Source organism: Dendropsophus ebraccatus, chromosome 4 (genome assembly GCF_027789765.1).
Source record: "Dendropsophus ebraccatus isolate aDenEbr1 chromosome 4, aDenEbr1.pat, whole genome shotgun sequence".
NCBI lineage: Eukaryota > Metazoa > Chordata > Amphibia > Anura > Hylidae > Dendropsophus > Dendropsophus ebraccatus.
The window spans coordinates 142,840,382-142,859,431 of record NC_091457.1 but is presented as its reverse complement, the minus strand read 5'-3'; the positions used below and the strand labels follow the sequence as shown (position 1 = coordinate 142,859,431).

The following is a 19,050-nucleotide window of genomic DNA, read 5'->3' as shown; positions in this document are numbered from 1 at the left end:
CAGACTCATTTCCATCATTGGACCTGTTGGGCTGCAGGCTGGGCCTAGTCAATCAAGTGGGTAAGAGGGCTACCCCCAGCAGTGATGGGCACTGTAGAGTGTTAGGAGTACTACAAGTGGGTGTCAAGATAACCACTGGGAGCCAACCAATGTGAATAAACCCCCGAATCGGCCCTATCCGTCCGATTATCGTTCCGTGTAATAAAGACAACCAATCATTGTCATCGGCTGATCATTGATATAGGTTCTATAGGTTCTATATCATTTGATATAGGTAACGATGTCCCTGCAGCCCTTGTTATACAATTATCAGGCCGTGTAATAGGCCCAGTAAACGAATGCCGATCTAGCAGATCGGCGCTCGTTTACAGGTATTATCAGGCCCCCATCGGCCCGTGTAATACTACCCTAAGTGGATTGTGACTGTGACTGTTTCCTTGCTGTGGAACTCACATTCCAGTATCATCAGGCTGCTTCCTTGCTCTAGTCATCTACCAACGAGGAAATGCATTTATTGCCATATTAGAGTGAACGGCCATATATCTGCACATTGCTATCAGAGCACCTCATCTGACACCATTGTCTGACACCCTCACCAGTGAGTGCTCTATAGGAAATCTACATTGCCATTGGGACCTTTTCCGCATGCGACTATGACACTGCAAAGTCAAGCAAGACATCTTCCCTATGTAGCATTCATCCTGGCTTGTGCACTGCTGCTATACCCCAAGGTCACGCTCCCCAGAAGGAAGCAGATGGCTGGCAATAGATAGGTCTCCAGGCAGACTAGATGGCCTTTTTTATGTTTCTTATAGCTCTGACACAGTAGTAGTATAGTCAGGAATGTATACAGGACCAGGAACAGGGGCCCCTTTAAATAGGCCACCGGGTCTAGTAAAATTGCTCTCAATTGGTATGGATGGGAGCCCAGCCGGGTCTAAACCTGCAGGAAGAGGCATGGAAATATCCGGTCCCCTAACAACCAAAGGAAACTGTCAGGAACAGCTAAGTCCACTTCTTGGGGTGTGATTCAAGCTGAAATAGCCAAACAGCTTTCATAGAGAAATATATAGTAATACAAATATAACCTATAATATTACTTGCTGATAAGTGTAGTATATATGTACGTATGTTCTGTATACAATAACTCCCATGCACCAGCTTGCTTCTGATAAGGCTGGCCGTGCACAATAGCTTCTCCCCTGTCCTCCCTATAAACATATATATTCAGTAGGGGAGTAAATCTAATGTCAGACACTGCGTATCTCCGAGCAGTATAAAAGATTGGGCATGATGAAATCTGACATCTACTATCGGAGGACTCATAATATGACATCAGGCCTCTTATTGCAGCCATACATGTGCAGCAAGGGGGATCAGTCACCCACTAAGAGATGTCATAAGCCGATAGGAATAGATCATGACCTCTCAATCATTTTCTGCACAGCGTTCTGCTGAACATCTCACATCCTGTTTCTTCCAGTGATCACTAGGTTCTCAGGCAACAGTATGAGAAATGGTATAGAACAACCAAGTAATGACTCAAATGAGTCATTATATAGATATATAAAGATAAATTGTGTAATAAAAATATAGGAAATAATTAACAAAGGACCTAATTTACAGGAGAAAAGAGGAGATTGGTAGATCCCTACAAAACTGATGTCTAATATTGAGGCAAGCCCATTGGGATACCTGCATGGTCACCGGTGAGCATTACACACTTTCTTTTCTTCTCTCCGTAAAGAAGCTGGTTGGTGTTTCTTTAAGAGAAAAAGAAAAGACTTTCGTAGATTGGTCATTGGGAAATTACCACAACGGGTTTGCACCAACATCAGTTTTTTCCTCTTTCTTTTCCATGCTAATACCGTCTTATGTTGGACTGTGGTTGGTGTTGGTGGCATCATGTTATCCTGATATACAGTGTAGAAATGAGCGAACCGAACTTCCTGAACCAAGATTTATTTAGAACTTTGCAAAAAGTTCGGTTCAGTACCAAACAAAACTTGGAAAGATGGCGGCCACATATCTTTGTTTCCTCACTTGTCTACTGTCCCCCTGATGTCTTCCTCTGGGTTTCCGGTCAATGCAGGCATTGAAACCTCATTAAGCCAATAACTGACTAAAGGCCCTATTCCGGGGAATGATTATCGGCCGTATTTGGCCATCGTTCATGTCGGCTGATCGTTGAAGTTGTTTGTCTTTCAACATGTTGAAAGACAAAAGACTTATATAACAGCGATCTGCTGCCGTCGCTCTGTGAAATAGGAGCAGTGGTAGCAGACCGCCGCTATATCCTATGGGTTGCCCGGACCATCAGCGATCACCCGGGCAGCCCCCCCCCGCAGCTCCCCCCATCCCTCCCCGGACTCACCCGCTCGCTGCTGCCGCGTGGAATAGCGGCGGCAGCGATCGGGGAATGAGGAGCTAACGAGCACTGACAGCGTTCGTTTGCTCCTCACTGTCGGCCCGTGGGCCTTAAGATTGATTGGCTGAACAAACTGTCACTCTTGTCTGGGAAGTGACAGCCTGCTCAGTCAATCACTGACTGGCTGAGAGTGACAGCCCGCTCAGGCAATTAATGGCTGCAGTGCTGTCCTGTCTCAGTCAGTCATTTGCAGCTGCGGGGACCAGAGAAAGAGGACACTGGGGGATTATATGAAATAATTTAATTTTTTTAACCACGCTAAAACAGTTAAACACCTGAAATCATTGAGCTGTTTTATGCTGCGTTTACACGGAGCGATAATTCGCCCGATCATACGATGAACGATTTCGAAGTAACGTTTTTTTTTTTATAACGATCAGCGTTTAGACGTAACGATATATCGTACGGAAAAATCGTTTTGCGATCGCTTAAGCCTATCTCGCACATAGGTAAAATCGGTGAACGACGAAACGATCTGCGAATTTTTTGCAAACGACGATTTTAGAACATGTTGTAAGATCAAAATGAACGATTTCTCGCTCATCGCATGATCGTTCGCTGCGTTTACACGTACGATTATCGTTCGAATTTGATCGTTATCGTGCAAATTCGAGCGATAATCGTTCCGTGTAAACGCAGCATTAGTGCGGTTCATTTAAGGTTGAGTTCAGACGAACCCAAACTTTATGTTACCAGTTCGCTCATCTCTAATAAAGTGTACACCAGTTGAGCTTGTTACCTGCAACATCCCTTTATATCAGACAGTGATGCACATACAGAGCTCCTCCCTCTTTCTTTCCGCTCATCTCCATGACTTCTAGCTCTCTTAGGGCCCTATTACACCAACAGATTATCTGACTGATTTTTTTGAGCCAAAGCCAGGAATGGATTATAAACAGGGATCAGGTAATAAAGGAAAGACTGAGATTTCTCCTCTTTACAAATCCATTTCTGGCTTTGGCTTAAGAAATCAGATAATCTGTTGGTGTAATAGGGCCCTTAAAGGGTGTCCCAATTCTGCATATTGATTGAAATGAATGGAAGCTTAGCAACAATAACCTAGCAAAGCCGCTACATGGTCAATGCAGCCATCTGCTTCCAGGTCCCATCACAGTACCAATCAGATATTGATTATCTAATCTTTTGATATTCTATTAATATGTGGAGATGGAGAACCCCTTTAAAGAATTCATACACATCAGCACAAAGTTGGCCAATCCCATCAACACTGGTGGGACTATGTATGACGGCCTCCTGACTTTTCCCCAAAACACATTGGGGAGATTTATCAAACATGGTGTAAAGTGAAACTGGCTCAGTTGCCCCTAGCAACCAATCAGATTCCACCTTTCATTTTTCAAAGCGTCTGTGAGGAATGAAAGGTGGAATCTGATTGGTTGCCGGGGGTGACTGAGCCAGTTTCACTTTACACCATGTTTGATAAATCTCCCTCATTATGTAGGAGGGAGCAGAAGGGGCATATATGTTAGATTTCAATTACCTAATCTTTCAATTTTTGTTGAAATAACCCACTGACAGAATGAATGTTCAGACGACCGCTATTGAAGGTTTAAGAAACTGAAAGATTAGTTTTTTATTCTGCAAGAAATGTGTCATGTGCTATACGGCATTTAGATGTAGAACCTGGTATAAAATGGTCAGGGCTGAACAAATGTACAGTGTTAAAAAGTACTAATATAAAAGAATGTGTGCGACACACTGTGCTCAGATCCATGGAATTGTCAGAAACACAATACATCTCAGTATTTCCATGGCCATGCCGCAGCATAACTGTACCGCCTCCTCATTTCCCCGGCTTCCACGCCCGAATGTGTCCTCTCGGGGAGAGCCTTTGTTTTCACACTTAATTAGTGGAAATTCGTCCAGGTTCCATCACAGAGAATTTTCCTCTGTAGCTCGATAATGTCTAGAAAGTGAATTTCAGTCTCAGATGTCTGGTTATAAATGAGTGTCATGTGCATGCTGCTCCAAAGGAATAATGCACCGGGTATAGTTCTGCTTATTGGGTAATTGCATTACTACTGTAACTAAGTCTGAGCTGCTTGTATAGAGAACAGAGTTGGACTAAGAGTTATTGCTGCCTGAGGCGCCGAGTGTCAGTATAATCAAATAGGAATCCCCACCCAGAATCCATATTCATATACTCTTATTATTTTATACCTGCTTTACTTGTGCAACTGTTGGAACCTTCATCAGATGTTCATGATGTAACATTTTGCTGCTTTTGAGCACATATTCAATTTGTAATGGTAAAGTTGGTCATAGACTCACATTTATAAATGTATGGGGCCATCTTGCCTGACCCATTTAATAAAAAGAAGGATTTAAGTAACACGCCTGTGAGATATACCCCATTGCCTGAGGTGTCTTGTTGCCGTTAATACCGCTCTTTACATGGAAACATAAACTTACATCTTCACCTCTTAAGAACATACAGTATGACGTGAATGTATGTCATGGCGCCGTTAAGGGGGTACGGAGGGGACTCGAGTCTGCTCTGTACCATGCCACTCCTATTTGTATGTACCAGTAATTAAACATTTAAATGCCCTTAAAAAGCTATTTGTGGTGGTGCAGTGGTGGGATTGCCCCCCCCCCGCCCCATGGGCCTCAGCAGCATTCTGATGCTGTCCCTAGCTTGGAAATTCCTTCATACACCCCTCAGGAGCCTAAAGCTATCAAGGCCAGATAACATTAATCAATGTAGTACATATGTGCTGCATTGATCCCTATGAGCATTCATGGTATTGCTAATGGGAGTCCCCTGTGTGTAAAGTAAAAAATCCCATCCCATATTAAAAGTTTAAATCATGCCCCCTTTCACATTTTATAAATTACCAAATAAACATATCTGCTATTGCCTTGTGCAAAATGGCTAATACTGAGTCTTTGTGCATCAAAAAAAAATTGTACAGCAATACTCCTCTGCTACCCTAGTGTATTTTAGAAAAATTAGCCAAAAAAAAAACAAATTACACAACTATCAAGGCACTTGCACCTGATTTTTGCACAACAACCAGAACAATAATAAGTTTCCTCTGCTCAATAAAATTGCATAGATGACACATTCCCCCACCAAATATAAAAAAAAAAAAAATTTGTTACTGAAAGCTTTGGAGTCAGAGGAGAGCATAGTCTCCACTACGGCCTGTACCTCCTTTTCGGTAAGGCTATAGAACAGGATCATGTACAGAGGAGTTATCCCCTTGTCCTCAAACACTTGCGCTAAATCACCCTAACATATATCACATATGTCAGGAGCTCTGAAAGACAAAACTTGGTATAGCTATGTACTTAGCACATACATGTCGCTGCTAGGCATTCATCACATCAACATCAGCTTGGTGGTAAACAGATAAGAGGCCTCCCGCAAAGAAAAACAGGTCCTGGTATATAAATGTATGGACCAATTATGTCAAAGCTAAAAAGATGTATAAGAGTCCCCGGGAACTGATGGATGGGTAGATAAGGCAGCTGTGGGATTGTCCTGGCCCAGCTTGTATCTGCTACCCAAACACATGGGCCAATTGTCGGTAAGGATTGGTACTAGAAATCCTCCTTAGGCCAATATTCTGCATGTGTAAAAGTGTCAGCGATCAGCCGAGAAGCTGGAAAATGCCCAATCCACTGCTGATCGCATCTTTGGGCCTTGATAAAATATATTACTATCAGCAATATATTTAAATAGGCACACAAACAATAAAGGGATCATTTGTGCGATCCGGCCTTCTAAAGGAACTGCAAACTAGCTGGTCTGCATGCTTGTACAGCCCCATATCAGGCCATGTAAGAGGACCCTAAAGCTATGTTCACACATAGTATCTTTTGGTCAGTATTTTTTTTTTTTTACCAAAACCAGGAGTGGAACTGACAGGCCAAATTATAATGTGTGTTTTCAACCCACTCCTGGTTTTGGTTTAAAAAAGACTTACCAAAAGACTGATAAAAATACTATGTGTGAACATCGCCTAAGGCATCACTTCTCCTATAGGTCAGTAATGTAGGGTGCACGGCTCTAGTGGTTCACTTTAACCAGTCAAACTGGTTCCTGTGGTTCTCAGAACGTCACTTCCAGTCCCACAGAGACATGTTAAAAGTTTTTATCGGCCGGAATCTAAGTGTTCAGACTATGACTGATCAGGAGATCAAGCAGGGAGAGATATTAAAAGTTCTTCATGTGAGATGACCCCATAGACTCATCTTGGTCATCGAGCTGGGAGAGAACGCACTGAGCTCAGACATTAACCGATCATTTTAGAGGTATCTCTATCACATATCAGAAGTTTTTTTGGGTGACAGTGTCCATTCTAGTACATCAACTAGTCCAGTTCTGTAAGCTATATTTGTGTCCATTATGATGAAGTGCAGGAGTAAGACGGCACTCTGCAGTGAGGTGGTGCTCGTGGTAGGAGTAGGTCTAAGTAAGTAGTAAAAGATTATCCCAGCCAGTGTCGGACTGGCCCACCAGAAGACTGGAGGATCATCCTATGGACCCTCATCTTTAGAACCTGCACTAACACTGACTGACATGTTGTTTATTTCTGGTTCTTCATTGGTGGATAATTTCCTCTGGTGGGCCACAGATACTCCAGTCCGACACTGATCTCGGCACTCACCAAAGGTGTGCCGGGGTACTCTTTTACTACTTGTAGCCTGATGAAGGCTGAACGTGCTCGAAATTCGCTAATCTCTACTGATCAGTTATTCTTTTCCATTCACTACTTCAGTTGCCACTCTCAAAATGTTAACACAGGGACAACTACTCAATACTTTAGCTTTACCCAGTTTTATTACACCCCTGCTACGTCTTCTCCATGCTATATATATTGAGATTAATGCAGATTAATTCAGATTTTTAAAAAAAAATCAGGATAAAAATGCTTTCTATGTTACCAGCTTCATGTAACTTTTCTTTTTCTAAATAAGTTTGTGGAAACGCAGCCGCCGATGTTTCTAATTAACACCTACCGCAGCTAATAGAAGGTGGCGAGAGCTTAGCAGCAAATACAAAGGGAGATGGTGCATGTGTCAGGGTGATACATTTGCATATTTTCGCTATACATTTATATACTCATATATATTTTTAGCCAAGGCAGGACAGGGTGAAACCGTAGAATAGCTCTCCAAAATGTAATGCATTTATAGAAACCATGAAAAGGTTATTATTATTATTATTATTATTATTATTATTATTATTATTATTATTTTGACAATCTCCCCCAAAATAGGTTTAATCTCAGGGCATCCCCATGATCAGCTGAAATATGGGGAAACATAGTCGCAGAGGGGAGGGGAAACTGGCCAATTGTCTAAAGTTTCAACTCTAAAAGGGACCTCTTCGGCATTGTTTCACTCTCCCCTTAAAGGGGTATTCCCATTTCAACTAATATAGGTAATCTTGTAGCGCTTGTCAAGTTATATATTTTTGCAAATATATTCTTTGGAAAACTTGTCTCCTGACATGCTGCTCTTTCCCTCCCATTCTATGACCTCTTGTATGGAGATAGGATGGACTGCACTCCTTCCAGAATCCTGAAGACACCCATACAGATAAAAGGAACATAAGAGTGGTGCTATAATCATGACACCACCCCCTTGAATATGTCTCTGACTCCCAGTACAGTGCTGTATGCTCCCTATCTACAGCCAGGATTGCTTTATCTCACCCCGTGTGCTTGTCACTTTTCTTTACAACTTCACATTTACAGTCTGTCTGTCTGTCTGTCTGTCTGTCTGTCTGTCTATCTATCTATCTATGCACCTACATATATAAATTAGAAAGAGATAGAGAGAGATGAAACAACTGTGTTTCCTTTCCCCTGTACTGCTCAGGAGGCTTTTAATGTTTTGTTGTTTCCCCTCTCCTTGGTCAGGTGCTCACTTATTGGTGTGATGTCAGTGGTGCACAAGTTTACAGAAGAGGTGTTACAGCTTGCCTGGCAACAGCAAAAAAGATCATGTGACTTTGGTCTCAGAAAGGACGGGGAGGACATAGGAGTGGAGAGCAGACCAGGAAGTCCAATTCAGGTAATAGAAAATATTACACACAAGCTTAGATTATAGGTGAGGATTCAATAGGGTTAAATCTTTCTTAAAGCGACTCTGTACCCACAATCCGTCCCCCCCCAACCGCTTGTACCTTCAGATAGCTGCTTTTAATCCAAGATCTGTCCTGGGGTCCATTCGGCAGGTGACGCAGTTATTGTCCTAAAAAACAACTTTTTAACTTGCAGCCCTGTGTCAAACTGCCGTGGCCTAGAGTATCTGTGCCCTAACCTTGCACCACCCCTCCCTCCCTCCTTCCCACCCTCTTCATCATTAGGAATGCCACTGGCAGAATTTTTCCTATTCTCTGCATCGAACACTGCACAGGTGCCTTAACAATCCAGCCCATGTGCCGTGCTCACACAGCTGATGAATAGGAGAATACCTGCCTGGGGCATTCCTAATGATGAAGAGGGCGGGGAGGAGGGACAGAGAGGTTGTGCCAGCCTAATGCACAGACACTCTAGGCCACGGCAGTTTGACACAGGGCTGGAAGTTTAAAAGTTGTTTTTTAGGACAAAAACTGCATCACCTGCCGAACGGACCCTAGGACAGAACATAGATTAAAAGCAGCTATCCGAAGGTACAAGTGGTTTGGGGTGGGCAGATTGTGGGTACAGAGTCACTTTAAGTAGAGTACCCCTTTCATGTAAATGCAGATGCTATATTAACAACCCAATTCAGATGACTATGGCTTGTGATGATGGCTGCATCTGGTTGCTAAGCAACTACATGCCTCTCCAGCCACGCGTCCTGTCTTGTGCAACAGCCCTGCCAGGCCACAACTCTTCTTCTGTGCTTACATGGCAGTATCAGGTTGCCAAAACATCTGATGCCAGAAGATGACATCAGGCCCTGGTGGCCTATTTAAAGAAGTACTCCAGAGACTTTTTAAAAAATGTATTTTAAATCAACTGGTGTCAGAAAGTTTTGTAAATTCTTTCTATTGAAAAAAATTAAATCTCCCAGTACTTATTAGCTGCTGCATGTCATACAGGAAGTGGTGTATTCTGTCCAGTCTGACTTGGTGCCACCTTTTTGCTGCCACCTCTCTCTCTGTGTCAGGAACTGTCCAGAGCAGGAGAGGTTTTCTATGGGGATTTGCTGCTGCTCTGGGCAGTTCCTGACACTAACAGAGGAGGCAGTAGAAAACTGAAGTCAAGCTAAAAACTCGTCTTCCTGTAGTAGGGCATATAGCAGATTTTACAAATCTGTATAATTTTCTGACACTGTTGCTTTAGAAAAAAAAAATTCCCTGGAGTACCCCTTTAACTTGAGATAATTGTGGCTTCTACTGATAGGCAACCTTCTTCTGTTACTAGGCAACCATATGTTACACAACTCTGTAGACAAAACATAACTAAAATTATATGTCAAAAATATATATTTTTAAATGATTAGAAATTTAGTAACTAACTATAACAAAAAGTTTATAAATTTGCAGAATTGCTTTCTTTTTCAGTTTCACTCCATATATTTTAACATTTTATACTATAACTATATGGGGTTCAGAGGACATTATTACTAGATGGGAACACAGGACACTCATGACGCAGAGGGGGCATTACAACTATATGGGGTTTCGGGGGTATTATTAGTGTATGGGGCATAGGCAGCATTATTACTATATGGTGGCACAGGCAGCATTATTACTATATGGATGCACAGGGGACATTATTACTATATGGGGCACAGGGGACAATATAACTATATGGAGGCACAGGGGACATTATTACTATATTGTGTTCAGGGGACATTATTACTATATTGTGTTCAGGGGACATTATTACTATATTGTGTTCAGGGGACATTATTACTATATGGAGTTAGGGAGGCATTATTACTAGTTGGGGCACAGGGGGCATTATAACTATATGGAGTTAGGGAGGCATTATTACTAGTTGGGGCACAGGGGGCATTATAACTATATGAGGCAAATGGGTCATTACAACTATATGGGGTTTAAGGGGTATTATTACTATATGGGGGCACAGGCAGCATTATTACTATATGGGGACACAGGGGGCATTATAATTATATGGGGCAAAGGGGGCATTATTACTATATGGGGGCACAGACAGCATTATTACTATATGGGGCACAGGGGGCATTATAACTATTTGGAGTTCAGGGGATATTATTACTATATGGGGCACAGGGGGCATTATAACTATTTGGAGTTCAGGGGATATTATTACTATATGGGACACAGGCAGCATTATTACTATATGGGGAACAGAGGGCATTATTACTATATGGGGGCACAGACAGCATTATTACTATATGGGGCACAGGGGGCATTATAACTATTTGGAGTTCAGGGGATATTATTACTATATGGGGCACAGGGGGCATTATAACTATATGGAGTTCAGGGGATATTATTACTATATGGGACACAGGCAGCATTACTACTATATTACCGATCGAATCTGATGCAGGCTATGCATTCTGATGGCATAAGTGTATGGGGACCTTAAGTTGAAAAATAAAAGGGAAAGATAACCTCTCCAATCAGAGAAGAGTTTCTTTATGGGGGAATATTGGCTATGCTAATCTGTGCAGTATATACAGCATATGTGTTCATGGTGTGGAGAGATTATTTGGCTCTTGTATAGAACTATTAAATGCAGCTTTGTTAGCTTTTTGACTGATGTAGTGATATTCTTTAGTGATGAGCGAATAGTGAGATATTCGAATATTCGATCCTATTAAAGTCTATGGGAACAAGTAATCGATTAGTGAAAAACATCTATTTGACCATTTGGAGGGTAAAACCGGAAGCTGGGGGATTTGAACGCTTATCGAATATTTATCGAATATTCGAATATCTCACTATTCGATCGAACAGTATTCGCTCATCACTAATAGTCTTAGGTTTTTAGTTCGCCCACCTTTGCTGAAATATTGCCCAGCTATCTAACCACTCCTCTCAGCAGCTGCCGGAGCTTAGAGGGAACATTGCACAGGAGCACAGCAAACATTAAACTGATGTTCCCATCTGGATAACACATAAAAGCATTACTTGCACACCCAAGCTAACCACCTGCCCACCAGGACATCCCTGCTCTCAGATGCACAATTACAGCTAGTTGTGTACATCTGCTGATAACAACCAATCTCTGACTATGATGGCAGTGACTCCATACACACATCTATGACATAACAATTACATCTAGTCTAGTTCTCATTTCGAATGCAAGCAATATATAGGGCACGGTTCCTAATCCTGGCACATCTCTGAGGGATATTCCAGTATGTAATTACAAATCCAAGCTTGTATTTGGCAGAGTTGATGAGACATGGAAAACAACACGGGTCTGGACAGGCAGATATCAGAAAATGTAGCTAGGAACTGTCCACGTCCATCCAAAAATAGCAAAAAATAGGAATTTCGGTGCTCAGGCATGGTTAGAGTGTTAAAGGACAGGTTCTATGCAGTTCTATGACTGAGCAGAAATTAAAAGGGTTATCCAGAATTAGAAAAAACATAGCTGCTTTCTGGCAAAAACAGCGCCACCACTCTCTTCAGGTTGTGTGTGGTATTACAATTCGGTTCTATTCACTTCAATGGAACTGAGTTGCAAAACCCACATCCAAACTGAGGACATGGAGTCATGCTGTTTTTGGGGGAAAGCTGCCATGTTTTCTAATCCTGGACAACCTCTTTAAAGGGATACTGCACTTAAGAAAGATTTTACCCTGTTTAATCTGCACCCATAATCCGAGCTTGTTTGTAATAGGTTTCTATTACATGAATTGGACCATTTGTCTGCAGCACATCCTGACTCACACCCTGAAGCTGCAGAAAGTCCTCACTTTCTGGTCCACTTTGTCACCACTTCTCTGTGCTTCCCCTCCCTTCTAGAACCAAACTCACTTAATCGCTGTCTCTTCTGTTGCCAGGCAAGCTGTCACACTTTATCTTTAACCCTGCCCACCACTGACATCACGCCAATCAGCGAGCTGCTGGCCAGGGGGTGGCGAAACAAAAGAATAGTGGCAGCCTACTGAGCAGTATAGAGAAAAGGAAACACAGTTGTTTAATCTCTCTCTTTTTAATCTAGTTAGATAGATATTTTGTTTACAGTGTAAAACAGAAGCAGATTGAGCCAGCGATGGACAGCTACAACAAGGTGAGGGAGATACTTTGCATTACACCTCTGAGCCAACTGCCTACTGGGACGTAGTTTCCTGGCTGGTGCCATCTTGGATATAGACCAGCTTTTAGAAAAACTTTTAACTCAGAGTGGCGGAAGCTAGAAATATGGGAGATGGCTCAAAATACTCAGATTTTGGTGGGAGTTCATTTTTTAGCTCTTGGGTAGAATTCCCCTTTAATCATTCAATTGGGACATAAAGGGATTGTCCTGGTGTACAATTATTTTATATTTGCCCGAAGCTTCTGGTGGCAGCTTGTCACTGCTGCTTCATGATTGTTGGTGATGCATTAGGAATACTCTGCACAACCAATTACTGGTGGCATTGTTATTCTGCCTTAGTCAGTAATTGGCTGAATGGGTAGGACCTACTGAGATATCTTGTTTTGGAAGTAGTTACAAGTGGTGGTCAGTGGGGGACCAGGGTATTATAGGGGATAGGTACTATATGGGGCACAATTGGGGGTAATGATTACTGTGTCTGACACTATTAAGGTGGGTGACTACTATATTGGGCACTATTGGAGGGTAATGATTACTATATCAGGGAATTTTAATGGTAATGATTACTATATGTGGCACTATTGAGGGGGGCTGAGTACTATACAGGGCACTATTGAGGGAGGTTGAGTACTATATGGGGCACTTTTGGGGAACCATCCCCTATTTAATGGCAGTATTGTCAGTGAGGCCAAGATAACATTTTGCACTAGGGCCTATGAGGCATTAGCTCCACCTTACTCATCCACATAGTTTTCCCATTCTGCTATGGGGGAGATTTATCAAACATGGTGTAAAATGAAACTGTCTCATTTGCCTTTAGCAACCAATCAGATTCCACCTTTCATTTTCCAAAGAGTCTGTGAGGAATGAAAGATGGAATCTGATTGGTTGCTAGGGGCAACTGAGCCAGTTTCACTTTACACCATGTTTGATAAATCTCCCCCTATGTTTTTATGTTGCCAGTTTTAGGAGAAAATATTAAGACTCCAAAACTTTTGAAGCAATGAATTATTAGCAATTTTTCCTCAATTTTATATGTTTCCGACCAGAGCAATAATTCGAGGGTCACCAATATTGTAATATGGATAAACGGAAAGTTTGGCTTTTTAAAATTGCCAGTCTTGGTATGGGTTAAACTTAGTTTTTTGCTGTCAGCTCACCTCAATCCTGACCCCACAGTCTCAGGAGGAGGAGTAGGTGATGTTCTCCCACCCTATTTTTTGGCACGGCTCTGTGTGTTACAGGAGCAGCTGCTGTCAGCCTGCCCAGCTTCTCTGCCATCTATAAAATCCCTTCTCAGTTTCCTAGGGATATGGCCGCCTCCGGCAGCTACATGATCCTTCTTCCTGGAGTGGGGTTACCTGCAGCTGCTGTCCTCTATCAGTGGTCACCAGAGGGTGTAACTCCTTCTTAGGATATACAGTACGTAACAAAATGCTGTAATCTGGATTTTGGATTGTTTGATACGTTTATCGTAGATATAAAAGAAGAAATAAACAAATACTGTTACTAGAGGTGGCGGAAATATATACAAACCTTCCAAATCCAAGTTTTATAACCAACATGTTTGATGAAGGTGGAGGTCCCAGTATTATTATACATCCCTGCTAAATCAGTGCTAGAATAGCAGGTATTCACGTTTTTTTCGCATTTTCTTTCAGAATTTCTCCTGATATGTACATTAAAGGGGCACTCTGCAGAAAAAAAAGTTATATAGATTTGTAGAGTAATTCTATTTTTAAAAAAAACATTTAAACATTCCAGTACTTATCAGCTGCTGTATGCCTTGCAGGAATTGGTGTATTCTTTCCAGTCTTACACAGTGCACTGTTTAGAGCTATGGCTATGGACAGTTCCTGACATGGACAGTGGTGGCAGTAGAGAGAACTGTGTCTAAATGGAAATAGTACACCACTTCCTGTAGGACATACAGCAGCTGATAAGTATGGGAAGATTTGAGATTTTTAAATATAAGTAAATTACAAATCTATGAAACTTTCTGAAATCAGTTGATTCAAAAGAAAAAGTTTTTCACTGCATAACGCCTTAAACTAGCAACAGAAAAATATACAGATTTGTATAATACCTTTTTAAAACCTCAAGCCTTCCAGTACTTATCAACGGCTGTATGTCCTGCAGGAAGTGGTGTATTCTTTCCATTCAGACACTGTGCTCTCTGCTGCCACCTCTGTCCATGTCAGGAACTGTTTGGAGCTATGGCAAATTCCCATAACAAACCTCTCCTTCTCTGGACAGTTCCTGACATGGACAGAGGTGGCAGCAGAGAGCATAGTGTCTGAATGGAAAGAATACACCACTTCCTGCAGGACATACAGCAGCTGATAAGTACTGGAAGGCTTGAGATTGTTAAAAGGTAATATACAAATCTCTGCAGAGAACACTGTGTCAGACTGAAAAGAAAACAACATTTCCTGCAAGACATACAGCAGCTGATAAGTACTGGAAGGCTTGAGATTGTTAAAAGGTAATATACAAATCTCTGCAGAGAACACTGTGTCAGACTGAAAAGAAAACAACATTTCCTGCAAGACATACAGCAGCTAAGTACTGGGAGACTTGAGATTTTTAAAATAGAAGTAAATTACAAATCTATATAACTTTCTGACACCAGTTGATTTAATTAATTCAAATCAGAATCCCCTTTTAAATAAGAGTCCTTGATGTATCCCAGCAGTGACATCCATTCCATAGACCCATATAGCATCTGTTTAAAGCATACATTATGAGCTTTTTATGATGTATCTATTAGAGCGGCGTGGTCATAAATAATCATGGATGCCACTGGTAGGCATCCGTTTAAAGGATCTGTCAGCCATAGGCTATAATAGTATTCATTTAATGGATACATCATCTATAGCTGTTGAAAAGCTCATGATGTGTCTGTTTAATGGATGCCTGTGACAGATGCCGGACGCTGACATCTGTCACCCATAGGCTAATATGGCTCTATGTAACTGATACATATATATAAGAGGATGCCATTGGATGGAATAGTGTCATCTCCTATGCTATGTCCTCTTTGTTTCTTCACTATACTGATGGACACCCTCTTGGTCTACATCTGACAATGAGACCCCATGGAGACATTTAGCACATACGTTACAAACATTCTCAATGTACACACTAAAGATTGTGGGAAAAAGTGATGAGTCCGACCCCGTACTGGTGACTATAAGCAGGCTACATTATTACAAGTCCATCCATGCCTGGACTAGCCATCTGGGTGAACTCCATTAGGAATGATGAGCACCTTTGTACAGCGATGTGGAATATGTTGGCACTATATACAGCAAATAATTATTATCACAGGAGTCCTTCCATTATATTTCCCATTACTTCTGCATCACAACCTGTATCTGTGTATGAAACTTTGCTATGAGTGAAGAAATATATTAGTATATTATATTGTTTAAGGAGTTTAGGACTTTCCCCCCAGTTTTAGAAAGATAATCCGCAGCTTTCACAGTTCCTTCCACGGCTAATACCATCAAATTAGCCCAGACATTTTCAGACACCAGTATGCGAAATGCCCCAACCAACGATCTGGAACACAAAGGGATGTGTTAAGTTCCAGAGGTCAAAGGTCACTAATGTCACACCTAGGTCACAGAATGCTTTTCTCCAAAATCACCCTCCAGAACTGGAGATAGATCCCATTAAATCTTAAGCCTTGACGGGAGCAGAAAATACCAGGACATCGCCCTTCAGAGCGTCCCAGCAGGGAAGACCAAATGTGAATAGGTGAAGACGACATAAAAAGTAAAAAAGAATATCTTTTGTTAGTCACATCTGCTTTTTTTTTTTGGCTGATAACACTTTTCTTAAGGGTTTAGCTATAGAGGGTGCAGAGATGGCAGTGACCCCCATGGTGTGGTGTCTAAAGGTCCCCAAACACCTTTTACTTTAGTCGGCCGTACCTGCCGTATAAGGTGTATGGGACTCTCCCAACCGTCTACCAACAGATGATGCCAGTGGTGATAGGGGTCCTGCCTGATCGATAATAACCGACAGACCCCTTTGTTCCGGCAGAGATAAGCTGATGTCACAGCTCTCTGACTTCTCACCATAGAGAACACAGGATCTCTCGGCTGTCTCGCCTGAACACCTGGTAGAGCCCAGGATACTTACCCCATCCTGCAAGTCCCGCTCCAGATGCCAGTCCTGCCGCGGAGAAATCGCTGCCTGACGTTCTGCGCGCACCTTATGTAAATGACAAGAGATAAGTCCGACGTCCATAAGAAATCCCTTTTCCTATGAACGTCGGACTCATCTCTTTTTTCATTTACATATCGCGGGCGCAGACCGCCGGGCCATGATTTCTCCGCGGCGGGACTGGCTTCTGGAGAAGGACTTGCAGGACGGGGTAAGTATCCTGGGCTCTACCAGGGAGTTGGGTACGCTCTGCCACAGGTGCTGGGGTGAAAGGTTTCCTTAAAGGGTCCCAAATGCCTTACCAGACACTGCTTTGACACCAACTTATCCCTCTAAGAGCAGAAGGGTCGGGCAGAAAAAATACATAGGGGGAGATTTATCAAAGGGTGTAAAATTTAGACTGGTGCAAACTGCCCACAGCAACCAATCACAGCTCAGCTTTCCTTTCAGCACTGCCTAAATCTGAGCTGTGATTGGTTGCTGTGGCCAGTTTGCACCAGTTTAAATTTTACACCCTCTGATAAATCTCCCCCATAATGTCTGACCCTTCTCTCTGCCAACATCATCTGTCGATGGGGAGTTGGGAGTCCCCCCCCCCATATACCTTTCAATGACTTTAGTACAAGTTTATGGGCACCTTTAGACCATATGGTCCAGCTAGCCTTCTCTTATATTATAATATAGTATTATGTTGATGACTCCAATTTTATACAGCTATAAGTCAAGCATATTGCATATAAGGGGTTATCCTTCATAACCACCATAATGCACAATGCAAAAGCTATGTAAATTTAGAGGACTAGGAACTATATGGAGCGGACTACAAAAACATAACCTCTTCTTTGTAAAAAAAAAAGCACCACCTCTGTCCTCAGGTTATTTGTAGTATTAAAATTCAGCTCTATTCACTTCAATGGAACTGAAATGCAAAACCGACAACCAAACTGAACACAAGAGTGGTTCTAAGATTCCATTCACAAATTCATGATGTATCGGTCCATATGCCATGTATATCATGGATCGAACTCATCACCTCTTACAGGACTCAATGCTTCTTAATTTATTGTGCAGCCTAAACCCTTCGAGAACTCATAATCCCTTTTCATGTTTCATGCCCTGCAGGAAGTTTTATATTCTTTTCAGTCTGACACAGTGCTCTCTGCTACCACCTCTGTCCACGTCAGGAACTGTCCAGAGCAGAAAAGACTTTCTATAGGGATTTGCTCCTGCTCTGGACAGTTCCTGACATGGACAGAGGTGGCAGCAGAGAGCACTGTGTCATACTGGAAAGAATACACTACTTCCTGCAGGACATACAGCAGCTGATAAGTACTGGAAGGCTTGAGATTATTCAATAAAAGTAATTCACAAATCTGCATAACTTTCTGACACCGGTTGATTTGAACAATGTGTAGATGTGTGGAACACCGTTGCCTTACCTGCCCACTAAACCATTGTCTGGCTAAACACTGCATGAATTCTCAACATGGTTAATGGGTCTTATATTATTTCCCAAAATATAAAAAATAAGTATAAAAAATGAAACAAAAACCAGCCGATTCAAAAACATTCTGGTCTTTTTAATACAAATGTAATCCCTTTTAATACAAATTGAAATTTGGTTGGGGTTTTCTTTGTACAATTTAAATATCGAATATAAATTACTTTACATAATAGATCAATATATTTTTTTTTCCGTTTTTATTGACAGGCAGAGCTGTGTGCAAAGAGAAAGGAATTCAGAGTAATGGGAGGGAAATACTGGATACAATCAAGGAGCCACATTTTACTGCCATTATATATGGAGAAAAGAAACACTGTCCAATGAGGAGACAACCTGCAGCTCTCTACTGGCTGTTACCCTACAATTACAGAACTTGGTGCATTGTATGTTGTAGCTCAGGGACGGGGAACCTGCGGCCCTCCAGCTGTTAGGGTCTTATTACATGGGCCGAATAAGGCCCGATCAATACTGTAGACTGCTAGATTGACGCTCGTTTACTGGGCCTATTATTCATTTAGCAAGGGCCGCACAGACATCGTTAGCGATGTCCGTGGAGCCCTTGCCAAAACAGTTAATACATTACCTATCCACTCTCCAGGGCTCCTCCTGCGCTCTGTATGCGTCCGACACCGTCGCTGTAGCTTCAGAGCAGCCTGTCTGAGCTGACAGGCCCCTCAGCCAATCCCTGACGACAGTGGTCCCAACCAGTGATTGGC

At 42.1% G+C, this 19,050-nt stretch overlaps 1 long non-coding RNA gene across 1 annotated transcript in view; it reads left to right on the top strand.

The window, feature by feature from the left end:
• LOC138790007 (uncharacterized) overlaps window positions 1–18,953 on the top strand; it is a 33,021-nt gene extending 14,068 nt beyond the window's left edge. The window contains exons 2-3 of the long non-coding RNA XR_011362826.1: window positions 8,323–8,476; window positions 18,542–18,953. This is a non-coding gene — a long non-coding RNA (uncharacterized lncRNA). The remainder of the gene's footprint in view (window positions 1–8,322; window positions 8,477–18,541) is intronic.
• Window positions 18,954–19,050: the final 97 nt, after the last annotated feature.